This window comes from Mytilus galloprovincialis, chromosome 1, assembly GCF_965363235.1.
Source record: "Mytilus galloprovincialis chromosome 1, xbMytGall1.hap1.1, whole genome shotgun sequence".
Taxonomy (NCBI): domain Eukaryota; kingdom Metazoa; phylum Mollusca; class Bivalvia; order Mytilida; family Mytilidae; genus Mytilus; species Mytilus galloprovincialis.
This window is the reverse complement of record NC_134838.1, coordinates 10,146,937-10,162,940: the sequence shown is the minus strand read 5'-3', so window position 1 is coordinate 10,162,940 and position 16,004 is coordinate 10,146,937. Positions and strand designations below refer to the sequence as shown.

General features: G+C 32.8%; 1 long non-coding RNA gene across 1 annotated transcript in view; it reads left to right on the top strand.

Moving 5' to 3' along the window:
* Positions 1-3,716: 3,716 nt before the first annotated feature.
* Positions 3,717-16,004, top strand: part of LOC143065051 (uncharacterized) — a 104,985-nt gene continuing 92,697 nt past the window's right edge. Inside the window, exon 1 of the long non-coding RNA XR_012975389.1 lies at positions 3,717-3,843. This is a non-coding gene — a long non-coding RNA (uncharacterized LOC143065051). The remainder of the gene's footprint in view (positions 3,844-16,004) is intronic.

The window sequence follows — 16,004 nt, the reverse complement described above, 5'->3', positions numbered from 1 at the left end:
AACCCCTCAGTCAGAGTTCCATCCCACAACTCGGGCAATCCTTGTAGATATCCACTATTTTCTCTTGTGTTTCGGACAAAGGTTCGGATGGTGGACCACCGCCAGTTCTCTAGTTGTCACGGGCCTTTTCCGTAAATGCCTCTCTTGCCATTTGCTGCAAGTCGGGCCATTTTGTTTTAATTTCTTTTGTTGATATGCGGCACACACCTAAATAGTTTATCCTTTCGATAATGTGCTCCCTTACCGAACGCTTCTTTTCACCTGTCACGTAACTAGTACTGTGACTAGACTTAAATTTGTTATTTAGTAATGAGATCTTTTACTGTACCAGTTCCGTGATCATGGTTATTTCAGTTGGTTAAAATGTTTAGATCTATTTATATGCGTTTTAAAAGCACTAGCAGGCATCTACATAGTTGTTGATGATAACTTTGCAGACGACGGATGTTTACAAATTTAATGATAGTTTAATGACGCATCCTTCAATAAATGTTCATTAGTTAATGAGCAAAAAAATTGTGCTTCGTGCAACACATTTTAAGGAACTCATTAACTTATGTCATTATAACAACTTAATGAATCATTAAGACTTAATGACTCATTAAGACTTAATGACTCATTAAGACTTAATGACTCATTAAGACTTAATGAATCATTAATAAAATTGAGAATGGAAATGGGGAATGTGCCCAAGAGACAACAACCCGACCATAGAAAAAAACAACAGCAGAAGGTCACCAACAGGTCTTCAATGTAGCGAGAAATTCCCGCACCCGGAGGCGTCCTTCAGCTGGCCCCTAAACAAATATATACTAGTTTAGTGATAATGAACGCCATACTAATTTCCAAATTGTACACAAGAAACTAAAATTAAAATAATACAAGACTAACAAAGGCCAGAGGCTCCTGACTTGGGACAGGCGCAAAAATGCGGCGGGGTTAAACATGTTTGTGAGATCTCAACCCTCCCCCTATACCTCTAACCAAAGTAGAAAAGTAAACGCATAACAATACGCACATTAAAATTCAGTCCAAGAGAAGTCCGAGTCTGATGTCAGAAGATGTAACCAAAGAAAATAAACAAAATGACAATAATACATAAATAACAACAGACTACTAGCAGTTAACTGACATGCCAGCTCCATACTTCAATTAAACTGACTGAAAGATTATGATTTCATCATATGAACATCAGGCACAATCCTTCCCGTTAGGGGTTTAGCATCATACCATCATAACATATATGAGAAGAACATAACCCGTGTCATGCCAACAAGTGGTTTTTGAATAAATGTGTTTAGTTCCGATGCAAAGACCCTATAAGTGAATAAATATTAACGCCAAAATATGCAATCTTTAACGACCTGACAACAGTATCGTAACTATATCCCTTTTTAATAAGTCTATTGAAAGGTTTTGTTAGTTTTTGAGGTGAATACTGACACCTTTGTGCTTTATAAAGAATATTTCCATAAAAAATTGGATGTGAAATACCTGAACGTATAAGAAGCCTTAATGACTCATTAAGCTAATGACACGTTCGTGCAACCGGCTGCAGAGGAATATATCTTTAAGAACGACAGGCAATTAAAATCTGAACTTATGTACTTTGTTTTCGGTTATTAATATGGTCAACAAATTGCGTTTACACGATGCTCATCAGAGTAAATGGCTTGAATAGTGGTAATAATGATCACAAAAAGATTTAAAAAAAATGTCTATAATATCGATAAAGATAATAATATCGATTACGATATCGACACCATAACTTTTAATACCACTGATTATTAATATAATGATTATGATGATAATAACAAAAAACATAATATTGATAAATAATGATATACATTTATTTCCCGTGCCTGAGGGAGATATGAAGATTTGTTCACCAAGAATATTCATATTCGAGGGTGAACAAATCTTCATATCTCCCGAGGCCAAGGGAAATGAATGTTTCATTCCACTGCCTATGCTTTGTATACTATCTGAAGTTCATATATCAGTTTGCATACCGGCATTTTTTCGACTTTCCGCTTGTTTTAATTACTAAAATCGACATAAATACAGTACGGATGAACATTAATTAGTTTGTTTTGTTTTAACGTCTGAAATAAATTTGATCACGATAATAATATTTGCTAAAGCTATTTAATAAATAAGAAATTCAAGACGCTATGTACATAAACCGCGGGTAACCTCGAACGTTTTAGCCCGACATGTCAAAGGGGAATATGATACTCAGAGGTGAATATGAAGTTTTGTTCGACGTCACGTGTGAAAGTTTCATCCAATCAAATGTTGATTTCGCTATCAAAATCAACATGCAGTGGAATAATAAAGGTTTCTCATTTAACTGTGTTTTAATCTCAATATTGAGGTTGGAACAAACTTCAAATGTAAAATAAGAAATGTATACATGTGCCATCAAATTATAGTTTATAACGGACAAAGTATTTAATTGTACAGAGCAATTTTTGAATACATAATTATATTTTACAAAATACTCTTTAAACTGATCCAAATATTTTATGCTTACCATTTTCCAATTTGTCAAATAAGCGTACATATACTCTGAATCATCGATTAAATTGTCATCTTCAGCAGTTAGAGCCAGCAGCTGACATTTAAGTAATTGTGGTAAATAGTTCACAGCGTTACAGTCTTTGTAGCGGTGACAACGACGTACACACATTTTAGCTCCCATATCACTGAGAATATGTATAACATGTCCATTCATTCTCTTGTTCATCTGGAACGTTCCCCCAGAAATAAGTTCTGATGTACTTTGTAGAATATTTACAAGCAGTATAAGCCAATTAAATGTTCTTATATTTATCTCCTTTTTTAACATTATTGTATTTTTGTACATAAACGTAGCAATTTACAACAATACCATCATCATTGAAATCCTTGATGCTAGTGTCGCATATCCTTGCAGTAACATTCATAAATTATTCAATAGATTTGCATGGTATCTTTTTAAGCGCATGACAAAATAGCTAAAAGGAACCAAAGTGAATAATTAAAATAGTATACTTAATTTCATTCTTTTATTCTTGACTTCTATCTTGAGCTAAAACGGGGAATTTGCAAAATAATTTATATATATTCTTGCCATGATTACTCACTTAAATTTAAATGCATTTGATGATATGCTATCATGAAACGAGTCACCATGGCTAATTTCAGTTTCGGTTTTAAAAATTTATATAGAAACATGCTTATGGTCACTTGATCGATACCACTGTTGCTGAATTATCAGTATCTGAGAGTATCTGTATATCAGTAGTCAGTACCTAGGTACTGACTTGTAATTTGGTACCGACTAGATTTATTACAAAATTTCCGAAATGTTGACATTAATACATTAAGCAAGAAGTTAAGAAACTATAGTCGCCGTCACGTAACATTTTCACCATGTTTTTTGTCAAAATTTTCTTAAATATCGACCGCGTTTACTAAAGATCATGTTTTTCAATTAGTAGAACTAAAATCCTCTCCAAATATCCACTACTGTCCTACCTTTTATTGTGTTTGCACTGAATAATCCTGACCTTCACATAATCCAAGATTAGTTTGTATGGTGGAATCCGACATAGTTATTACCGGAAGTGTTGTCGTGGAGTTCCACCTGCTCTCCATTTTCTTGTGTCTCTCGGAGCTTTTCGTCATCTCTACGTAAAAAGCGCGGGAAATTGTATCTTCAATGACAATGATAATACCGGAGAGTAACGAATGTTATGGAAAAAGGGATCCTCATAGAAACCAAGATGGCGGTTTTACAATGTAAATAATCTTGAAAAATGTGAAGGTCAGGATTATACAGTGCAAACACAATAAAAGGTAGGACAGTAGTGGATATTTGGACAGGATTTTACTTCCGCTAAATGATAAACATCATCTTGAGTAAACGCGGCTGATATTTATTTTTTAGGCAAAGTTTACTTTACATATAATTGGCTATTATTTACTCAAATAGCTCTTCAATTTTTTCGTTTCTAATAAACCCATGGCATCTAAATATTCAGCATTAAGCGTTCCCGATGAAGGGAAATATTAAAATAGCGCATCGAAAGCATAAAATATCCAAAGTGTTGGTTTCATTTTTATATTTGAGTACTTTTTCTTTTTAAAATAGCCGTCTATATTTTTGTAAAATAAGTGATTGTAATTCTATGTGTACTGATGCTAAATTATATTTCTGTATTTTGTCTTGTAGTCATTGCTTTTTTTAAAACTTGAAAGGTCTATGCTATAAAATTAGGAGCTAGCGGCTTTATAGTAAAAAACCTTTCTGGTCAATCCTTTTCACACTGTTTTACAATCCAAATAATCTTATAAATATTCTTTTAATCCTTGGTTGTGGTTGAAAACAAGAATCGACTCAAAACTTATTTTTATGTTATGTAAATCTACTCGTTAATAGCATAGCTTTCATATTTGTGTCAACTTGTTAGTATGATTTGCCTATCACGAGTTTATCAATGCATCAACTTATAGGTGTTTTTTTTAACGACAAACATAATATCATGTGAAAATAAATTATAAACTCTTTTTTTTACTTAATTTTACTAATCTAAGACTGAAAATGTTATTCCAAAATTGCTGGAGGCCCCTTTGTTTTAAATATCTTGTTAAAGATACTATGAAGTGGTAACTTTGTAGTTACTCATGCATAGGTACTGAGTACACGAAAAAGTTTGAAATGAATCTTAAAAGGCAGTTAAAGCATTTTGATGGGACACAAGAATTTGTAAGTGTGTGCCAGATAAATTATCTAGCTTAAAAGAAATCATTGATATGAAATTGACTTAAGTTTTTTTTCTCATTGCTGTTCGAGCGGTTGAATATAAGTGCTTAGATTCACGTTATTAGAACTAGGGTGGTAGTTTTCTCATTGGCCCAATAAACCTCATTTCCTTCTTCTTAAAACAAATTGGTCATATAATAGTGTGAAATAGATTATTTGTTTTATCCACTTAGTAGTGAATTATAATGTCAAAGGGTTTTGATACAGACACGAATATAACCTTAATACATTAAAGGACCAAAATTCAATCACGGTAATAAGAACAACATTGATAAATAAACTAAATAACCTCGGGATAAAACGAAAAAAAAGCTTTATCCTGTCACATGAAAACCAAAATGAAAGTATAAATTGATGCGGGGGAGGGGGGGGACAAAACTTTATTTTTTTATGTTTTATATTACAAGAAATACTTTAATATACATATCTGACATAAACACAGTCAATGCATATCATTTTCACATAAAAATAGGATATAATTTGTTTATGTGTTTAGTTAAATAACATTATAAGACTCATTTATTATGTGAAATAAAACTCATTTATTTCATTATATCAGCTTTATATTACAGAAGAGGGGGTAAGATACCAAAGGGACAGTCAAACTCATTAAATCGAAAATAAACTGACAAAGCCATAGCTAAAATAAAAAGACAAAAAGACAAATAATAGTACAAAAGACACAACATAGAAAACTAAAGCTAAGCAACACGATCCCACAAAAAACGGGGGTGATCTCAGGTGCTCCGGTAGGGTAAGCAGATCCTGCTCCAAATTTGGTCATGTTGGTCATGTTAATACAAACCGGTAAATAGTTTAATTTGGTAGATCACATTCGTGGAAAAAATGGAAGTGCATTGTCGTTACGACATACAGGAACAGATCCGATATTATCTGCAAGACGGTTATTCCATAACGGTCACCCAACTAGTAATGGCGTCTGTAAAATTTGCGAAGGGATGATTTCGACTTCACCATTTGGAACTCTTGGTTTAATAGCTCCATTGGGAGCAGCAACCCTCTATCGAGGAAATCATAATAGGAAATACAAACCCTGGAATATCGTATCAATAGGGAGACATATACTCCGTATGCAGCCGCTGCTGAAAATGTGTTACATAGAAATGGAAAGTTCAGAATTAGGAAGCTGAAATATCTCTTTTGTCGTAAAGCTTTGTATTCAACCGACCCTGATTGTAAAATTCTAGATGTAAGTCAAGATATGAAGCAGACTTAACTGTATCTGTTGTATCTTTAATCTCTAGTTCAACGTGAGAGATGCGTTCAACATAGTCACCAAATTTTGAATTTAGTGAGAAAATTCCCCTGAACATTATCTATATAGCGGAAAGTAAAGTTAAAGGATACTGCTAACTTCTTTCTTCCGATGAAGTTCCTGTATGTCAGCCTCATAATAATAAAGTAACAAGACGGCAAGAAGAGGAGCACAATTGATTCCAATTGGAATGCCGACAGTCTGTTGAAAAACACGTCCTCCAAACGTAACAAATATGTCGTAAATCAAGAAATCAAGCACCCTGATAACGTCAGTTTCAGAGAACTTTTTGTTAGAATCAGAGTGATTCTTTACAAAGTATGATTTATCCCTTTCCGAGGCAGCTTGTATAGCATGCTAATGCTTATTACATGATAAATGTAAAATTCAGATGGAAAAGGCTTGACTGAACAGATTCGCATAAAGGATAGCAACAAAGAGATATTATGGGAAACATGTCTTACAGAAATTTTAGTTTACAACAGTCATAATCGGCAATAGGTAACGTTCGGTACTTGCAAGGCCAGACACAGTAGATGGTGAAGCACAATCTAAAACTTGGTTAAAATAAAAATGTCGTAAGCTATTTTAGACACAGACACATCGTATATTATGAAAGTATTTTTATTCGTGGGTATCAATTTTCGTGGTTTGACCACAGGTTACATGCTCGATGGTTTTTAATTTTGAGGATTTAAGTTTTCTGGTAACAAAAATTGAATAAAGAATATGAAACCATCAAAAATGAAGGTTCTTGAAAAAATCAACTGTTGTTTTATATTGATTTGTGGGACATTTCGAAATCAAGTGTTAATTTCCACTTTCTTGTTCGTCTTCATGAATGACAAAATTCATTAAATTTTTAATACAATAATTACTTTCGGAAATACGCAATACTTACACATTGTCTCAATTGAAGGATATTGCAAAGTAATCATATAAATTATTGCTGACGTAAAATCAGACATGATAACACTAATTTTCCTGAAATCATCAAAGGTGTTAATTGGGCGTAAACGTGTCACTTCGTTAAAACTGTACATTCTATACATAAAACATATGCTACAATTGTACTTTTGATTTTAGAATTTAATTCTTTTTAAATGAAAAGCGAGCCCAATAAGCTATGTTTTCGAATAAGAATTATGAGGTGATATAATGATATCCTCATCGGGAATCTGACTCTCTTCAATCAAAACTATTATTAGAATTACAAGGGTAATTGTCGTACAGTTGTTAAGGTTTTTAAGGATAAAATTGGTAAAATTCTGTCGCTTATATTAGATATATTTTCTAGATTAAATCAACAGTGCCTGTATCAATGTGATCCAAACTTCATGTTGATCTCTCCATCTATAGATATAGGAAGATGTGGTATGAGTGGCAATGAGACAACTCTCCATCCACGTCACAAGTTATAAAAGTAAACCATTATAGGTTAAGGTATGGTCTTCAATGCAGAGCCTTGACTCACACCGAACAACAATCTATAAAGGGCCCCAAAAAATAATGACAGTGTAAAACCATTCAAACGGGAAAACCAACGGATTAATCTATATAAAAAAAGGAGCATAACGTATGTCTTGATCTATACAACAGTTGTTATTTTTGGATGGATACTTTGATTCGTTGATAAAGGCATTAAAGAAAACCACAGAAATTGGTACCAAACCAAATAGGTACTTTTACATAAGATGAATCAGTAAATGATGATATCTGTAAAATTAAAGTATTGTCTTTTTTAATCTCTTTTGGAGAACTTTTTACATAAGGAGCACACTCCTGTATGTGAAGTAGATGTAGCGTGACCATGCACGAAGTGCCTTTGTTTTGTTTTGAAGGTTCTGAAAGAATTTTGCTTCATACGAGTACCAAAACAAAGCGGCCAAAGAGTTGCACAATGAGTATCAATTGGAACACCGATTGTCTCTTGAAATATCAAGTCTCCAAAAGTCCAGCATTTTGTATTTTCTGATATAATCAGTGTGGTTCTTCACTAAATAAGAATGATTATAATACAGCACAAGAAATTTATATCTTCGATTCCAAAAAGAAATAGGGACAGTCAGTATATGAAACTACATGTAAAGCATTATTTTTGATATGATAAGGTATACTTTTTTGTTCAGATTTCTGTGTTATGTTCAGATTTCTAGTGGAAAATATTGCTTTTATTAAAAGGACCAAAGGAATTTTTGGCCAATTCTAATTTGAAAATAAGTTACATTATTCCTTGTCTTTGCAAGTTATAAAAGACACGGTTTTGAAAATTGAGGATAATACTTTAGTTCTGATAAGGTGAATTCCTCAAGGTTATTGAATAGACGATAACAGACTGTCGATTTTCACGGTGTGAGCAGCAGCTGTTGAGTAATTTTTGTGACCATGACTATTATTTCCTCGTGCAGAAGAGTTAAATAGTTGTAAAATATTGAAAGTACTACACCTGTGAGTATATAGAATACAAATACCGTCATATTTGTCATTGCATTCATATTGAATATAACAAAGAAGATGTGGTATGATTGCCAATGAGACAACTGTTCACAAGAGACCAAAATGACACAGAAATCAACACTTAAAGGCCACCGTACGGCCTTCAACAATAAGCAAAGCCCATACCGCATAGTCAGCTATGAAAGGCCCCGAAATGAAAATGTAAAACAATTCAAACGAGAAATACTAACGGCCTTGTTTATATAAAAACTGAACGAAAAACAAATGTGTAACGCATAAACAAACGACAACAACTGAATTACAGGCTCCTGACTTGGAACAGGCTGTTTCAAACTGTCTGATCCAAATGTTTTCTCTTTGTGGCCGATATAGTGTGCTCAATAGCGGTTCAATTTTTGTTAACGATATTTTTTTCTTTTTAATCCGGACTTTCATTGAAACAATATAATGAAGTCGTTTTCTGAATATTGGTCAAGAATCGATATCGTCGATATCGACAGCTTCACAAATAAACAATGAGAAACTGTATAGGTAAAAGATGTAACTGACAAAATCGAATCGAAATCGATAACTGGTGTTTGACACATATAGTAAAAATTGCATATTGATACGGATAAAATATAGAAACTATTAAAGGGTTTGGTCGCACGACATTTATATCGTGAGTTTAATTTTGCAGATCTTCAACTGCTGACATATTTTACTGATTACATTGTTTACTTGTTATCTTGTCCGGTTTAGCTATATTTTTGTATTTTTGTGTATCAAAAAATACGAAAGTTTTGGCAACCGTGAAGCTAGTGCATCGGTACTAGCAGGAAGATACGGAAATTGTTTTATTGAAATTCGCTGTAAGAAAATTATATAATTAATCAAAATTGAAGGAGCATATCTCCCTCATGCAAATCTGTTATTTCTTTACAAAACGGAACAAAAAAAAAAACTCCAAAAAACAATATTCTATAACTTTCCAGCAGTTGAAGCGAACGCTTTTCTAGATTTTCGTCCATCATTTAAAATGTAAGGGAGCTAAGCTACGAATTCGGACGAACCAAATTAATGATTTGTTTTTAAAAAACACTTGGTCCAATGCCTTGAAAATAAGCTCATAAAACATCACTGTCGTAATATTGACTTGAAATAACTCATTTTAATGATGTTTAAAGTCAATTGCATTTGCTCGCTACCTATTTATATTAATATTATTTTATATAAGCTAATAATACTGTAAGCAGTCTTTGGTGGTCATCTCTATGAATAATTAGATATCTTCTGATCTAAAATGCAAAGTAAATGTTGATTATTACATCTACCCCATGCATTTTTTATATTTTTAATTCTTCTATTTAAAAATTTAGATATACGTTTGCATTTTCGTGGATCTTTGATATCGTGGTTTTGTCATTGTCTGCTTCAAACTTATAGAAAACGTTTAATTCTTTGAGCATTTTATTTACTACCCACAAACATTGGAACCCTTCGAATAATAATGAATCCACAGTATAGGAATTTTGGTGAATCGGCAAACATGCATTTGACAGCTAATGCTCTTTTAAGTACCGTTGTCATAACATTTATCACTGAACTTACAAAATATATACTCATCTGTTTGAAGAAAGGAAGATACAAGATAATAATCTGACACTATAAAACGAAGAAACAAACATACCACCATTACTCAAGTTCAACACAAATCAGTCATTATACGTATCATTCACTTGAAAAAAAAACTTTCGGAATGGAGTGGACTCACACAAAAACACAAGGGAACCGATACATTATTGGCAGCTGCATTATTTGCAGAAATTATAGAGTACTGGTAATATGTGTAGGGATAAGCCAATGTAGGAAGACGTGACGGCACCAAATTATTTTTTTCTCTCAAAAGCTGAAATAACATTTTTTCGCCAATAATTGTCTGGTTCAACCTAAGAAATCGTGACCTCTTTAGAACTATCAAACCTCTTCAAATTACTAGAACAGTTCTCTTGGCAGATTGCCTCCTAATTTTTAACAAAATCAATTATTTGTTTAAATTCCTTGTAAATCAAATACATATTTTTAAATAGTAATTTTGTATCAAAACAATGTATATACCCCCTATTTCCACACCTACAACATAACAACCAAATATGAGTTGTTTTAAGCCTAATTATACAGATTCAATCTCAATTTTGTGTAATCCATGTGTTATTTCGTAATGATGATTTGCCAATTCTTTATATGGCTTTAACATTACGTAATGATGTTTCATTACGAAATAACAAAACGACATCATGTAATAAAACAACTACATTACGTTATGTCACATACACATCAAGTAATGTTAAAACCACATTGCCTAATGACATAACCCATTAAGTAATGGTGAAACCACATCGAGTAATGACAGAACCATATTAAATAATGACAAAACTATATCAAGTCAATACGAAACCATATCATGTAATATCGAAATATCATTATGTAATGACTATTCCATATTGAGTTATATCAAAACATCAATACGTAATGTCAAAACCATATTATGTTAAGACAAACTATCATCAAGTAATAATAGAACAACATAACGTAATATCAGAGTTCCACATAAGACAGCTGTGGCGTTCCATAACAAACATTTGGGTAGTTTATTCGTTGCAAGCGCTGCATCGAAAAATATCGAAACCAAATAATATGTTTCCAACATATCAATCATAGATACAAAATTCTTGTACAACAAAACTTGTGTTGTACAATTTCTTGTACAACAAAATTGGGGTTGTACAAATTCTTTCAATTTAGGTGTTTGTGGATTAGTCTAATTGACCATTATATCTAAGGTTTACTGTATCAACCTGAAAACAAGCTGATGATTAGTAAGCTTGCTATCTGATATCATCATAAACACGTAATTTTAACAGGGAAAGTTTCATAATTTTAAAACTCACTACGTTTTGTTACATTTATTTTTCAGGTCAACATGTGTGGACTTGATGTATATGTTTTTCGTAAGTGTTTGTTGAAAAGAATGCATTTTTGATATCCCTTAACATGATATGCAACCGTTTATATTTTGTTTACAATATTTAACAATAGGTAACCTAGTAGTTTTACTGATTGCAAAGAATAGCAATGTTGAAAGCAAATCACAATAGACAATAGACAATACTTTATTAATAAACCTCAGACACATAGGTGTACAAGAGGACATCATATATACACGTATACATATTTTTATATTCAATGCATTCACACTAAACATAGTCATGCAACATACACGGTAGGAATAGTGTCAGGCTTGGATCGTGGTTTTTCGAGTGATCCGGTCCGTTTTTTTCGAGTGTAGTGTGGGTTTTTTTTTCGAGTGAAGTAAACATGCGATATATATGAAATATAAATATTGTATTCATTCTTTTAGTTTTTAAAACATTAATGTACTTATAGAACACACACTAAAATTGTATATCAATGGAAAGAGGAAAACGTATACAATAAGAAAAGTTAGGGAATAAATATTCCAGAGTGATAAGTTTTATAAAATTAGGGTCAAAGGTCAGGTCTAAAATTTTATTATTTCGACCACAAGGAAAACAAAGGAGACATGTTCAGATATTTATTTATTAGAATGCTACAAAAACGGTTCATCATATAATGCAAAAAACTGTAAAACACCAGTTTATCAAATTATATCAATATTTTGCTATCTTTGAAAAAAAAAATCCAATCGCTGTTATTAATTTTGCATATAAAAGGTTGTGTATTTTTGGAAAATTAGTTTCTAGTAAAAGTAAATAAATATTGTATATCAGTCCAGACATATCAGTTATAACACCAAAAAAAATATCATGGTCAACCGTGGCGAATGCGAGATTTAAGTAAAATCATAAGTATAACGTGCATTGATTTAGCGGTTGGTTGAGTGAAAAAACACACAGTTCTAGTCCCAATTAATTGAGAATATGAATCAATCTCTTCTTCAGCGTTTGCAGGTTCAGTACGCGTATCTGAATTACAGCACAATTCGTTTTATTGACACACATAATATTGGTACCGGACAAAATTCATTTACAGAAAATACAGCTTTTGGGCACAAAGATTTACAATTGTAGTTAAAAACTTAATATTGTAAGTAATCTGATGACATTTGCCAAATGACAAATGTTGGGGTTAATCTTTTTTTCTTCCCAACCGAATGTTTAAGCCTGAAGTCAGAAAGAGTGTTGTTATAGCTGGTCTAAAATGAAATAACTAGATGGTCAAACGTTTCAAGAATCTCGGAACACGAAAAGGAACTTCTCTCACCTTTGGTTCAATAAAACAGCAACAAACGATGATTCTCTGTCTACTGAAACTTGCTATCTTGAACTCTCTTCACTTTTATCTGACGCAAACTAGAATCTATTTTGGATTGACAAACCTGAAAGACGGATCGTTCTATGCAAATACATGTATCCTTGGTGTTTAGAAACAAGCCATCTGGAACGTAAATACCGTCTTGAATCGGTCAATCTCGGTCAGGTATAGTCTAACTTCTGCATAGGAAATACAAAAACCATGTAAACACAAAATTTCTATCAATGTTCGTGACTCATATTCCCGTATTCATTATATAACTGTAAGGCCAGTCCAAAATAAAATGGGGTGGATGTTGATTTTGCTGCAGAAACGATTGATTTTGTAATAGCAATACATTTACGAATTCATCTTTACGGGCAACAGACAGATCAGAAGCACCTTTATCTGATTTATCATCAATACAACAACAAATGAAAAATATAAGCTATGCGGTCATCTTTTCCATAAAAAAAACCCAACGATACTTCATTGCATAAGGGTAGTCATCAGTGGAATGGCGAGGTTTTTTATAAAGCTCCAGTGAAGTAATTGATCTTCTTTTAAGGTATCCTTGATATTTACCTTGGTGTAATTCCGAAAGTCTATACATGGACTTATAGACTTTAATTTCCCTGCAACATATATGGCATGCCCTAAATTGATCTTAGAGCTAATCTCTATATTTGACATCCCTTGTCCCCGCTGTGACTGAATGCTAAGGTGCCATTAAATAAATAATTAGTTTATTCGGGAGTTTGGTAGTTGGATAAGTATCAGAAACATTCTTGGGTAAAACTAATCGGATATTTGTTCTACATGAGAAAGGCTGTTTTATGGAAAAACATATCAACATTAAAAGAGGGGCGAAAGATACCAGAGGGACAGTCAAACTCATCATTAACCGAGCCGATCGTATTAAAGTATCACTTGTGAGGGCACATATGAATAAGATTGATCAAATAATTGGTTTTTATTTCTAATCAAAACGCTTCAATTTTGTCTTCTGCTGTAAGGCTTGTAACTATGTATTGGCTTCCGAAGCTACACAAAACCCCTTACAAATATAGATTTATTTCGTCTTCAAGCCATTGTTCAACTACTAAATTGTCTATTCTTCTTACCAGCACACTTGGTACAATTAAAAACCTGATAATAAATTGTTCAAATAAGGCCTTCGAAAATAGTGGAATAAATTACTTTTGGTGTGTCAAGAACTCGTTGGAAGTACTTGATAAATTGCATGCTTATATTGGTGATTTTGAATCTGTTCAAAGTTTTGATTTTTCTACCCTGTATACCACATTGCCTCACATTCTCATTAAGAAAAAATTCACACACCTAATTAAATGGGCATTCAAAAAATCAGAATGTGAATATATATGTTCAAACTCTTTTAGGTCATTTTTTAGTAGCAATAAACAAAAAAACTATGTTAATTGGACATGCTTTGATACTATATATGCCCTTGAATTTTTACTAGATAACATTTTTGTTCGCTTTGGAAATTCCGTATATCGTCAGATTATCGGAATTCCAATGGGGACTAACTGTGCACCACTTATTGCGGACCTGTTTTTGTATTGTTATGAGTTACAATTTATGACAAAAATAAGCAAAGACCCATCGAAACAACATCTGATAAACAAATTTAATAATACTTTTAGATATTTGGATGACATTTTGGCTCTCAATAATGACGACTTCAGTATGTATATTAATGAAATTTATCCTGTTGAACTTACTTTAAATAAAGCTAATACTAACAATGACCACTGCCCTTTTCTCGATCTTGATATCTATATCACTAATGGAAAGCTGAATACTAAAATTTATGATAAAAGGGATGATTTTTCATTTCCTATCGTTAATTATCCGTTTTTAGATGGTGACGTTCCCTTGTCACCATCTTATGGTGTTTATATATCTCAACTTGTACGATTCGCTCGTGTATGTAACAATGTTTTAGATTTTAACGAGAGAAATTTATGTATTACTGAAAAATTATTACACCAGGGTTTTCGATATCACAAACTAGTCAAAACATTTACTAAATTTTATCATCGGTATAAAGACATCATTCGTAAATATAGCTCAACATGCAGACTTCTAATACGTTCAGGTATTTCACATCCAATTTTTTATGGTAATATTCTTTATAAAGCACAAAGGTGTCAGTATTCACCTCACAAACTTACAAAACCTTTGAATAGACTTACGTAAGGGATATAATTACGATACTGTTGTCAAGTCATTAAAGATTGCATATTTTGGCGTTAATATTGAGTCACTGATAAGGTCTTTGCATCGGAACTAAACACATTTATTCTAAAAACAGTTGTTGGCATGACACGGGTTATGTTCTTCTCATATATGTTATGATGGTATGATACTAAACCCCTAACGGGACGGATTGTGCCAGATGTTCATATGATGAAATCATAATCTTTCAGTCAGTTTAATTGAAGTCTGGAGCTGGCATGTCAGTTAACTGCTAGTAGTCTGTTGTTATTTATGTATTATTGTCATTTTGTTTATTTTCTTTGGTTACATCTTCTGACATCAGACTCGGATTTCTCTTGAACTGAATTTTAATGTGCGTATGGTTATGCGTTTACTTTACTACATTGGTTAGAGGTATAGGGGGAGGGTTGAGATCTCACAAACATGTTTAACCCCGCCGCATTTTTGCGCCTGTCCCAAGTCAGGAGCCTCTGGCCTTTGTTAGTCTTGTATTATTTTAATTTTAGTTTCTTGTGTACAATTTGGAAATTAGTATGGCGTTCATTATCACTGGACTAGTATGTATTTGTTTAGGGGCCAGCTGAAGGACGCCTCCGGGTGCGGGAATTTCTCGCTACATTGAAGACCTGTTGGTGACCCTCTGCTGTTGTTTTTTATTTGGTCGGGTTGTTGTCTCTTTGACACATTCCCCATTTCCATTCTCAATTTTATTGTAACATCGCTGATAATACACACCTCTTTCATCCAAGAAAAGCAGAATATCAAGATAAGTAAGTTGTAGAATCACCCTGACGCACACCGAATCTCTGCCAAACTTCAATAATACTGTTTTTTACTTAAACTTCAAATGGATAGTACTTGCTCCGATGTTGAAATTGACATACAATGTATTTTTCTCACATA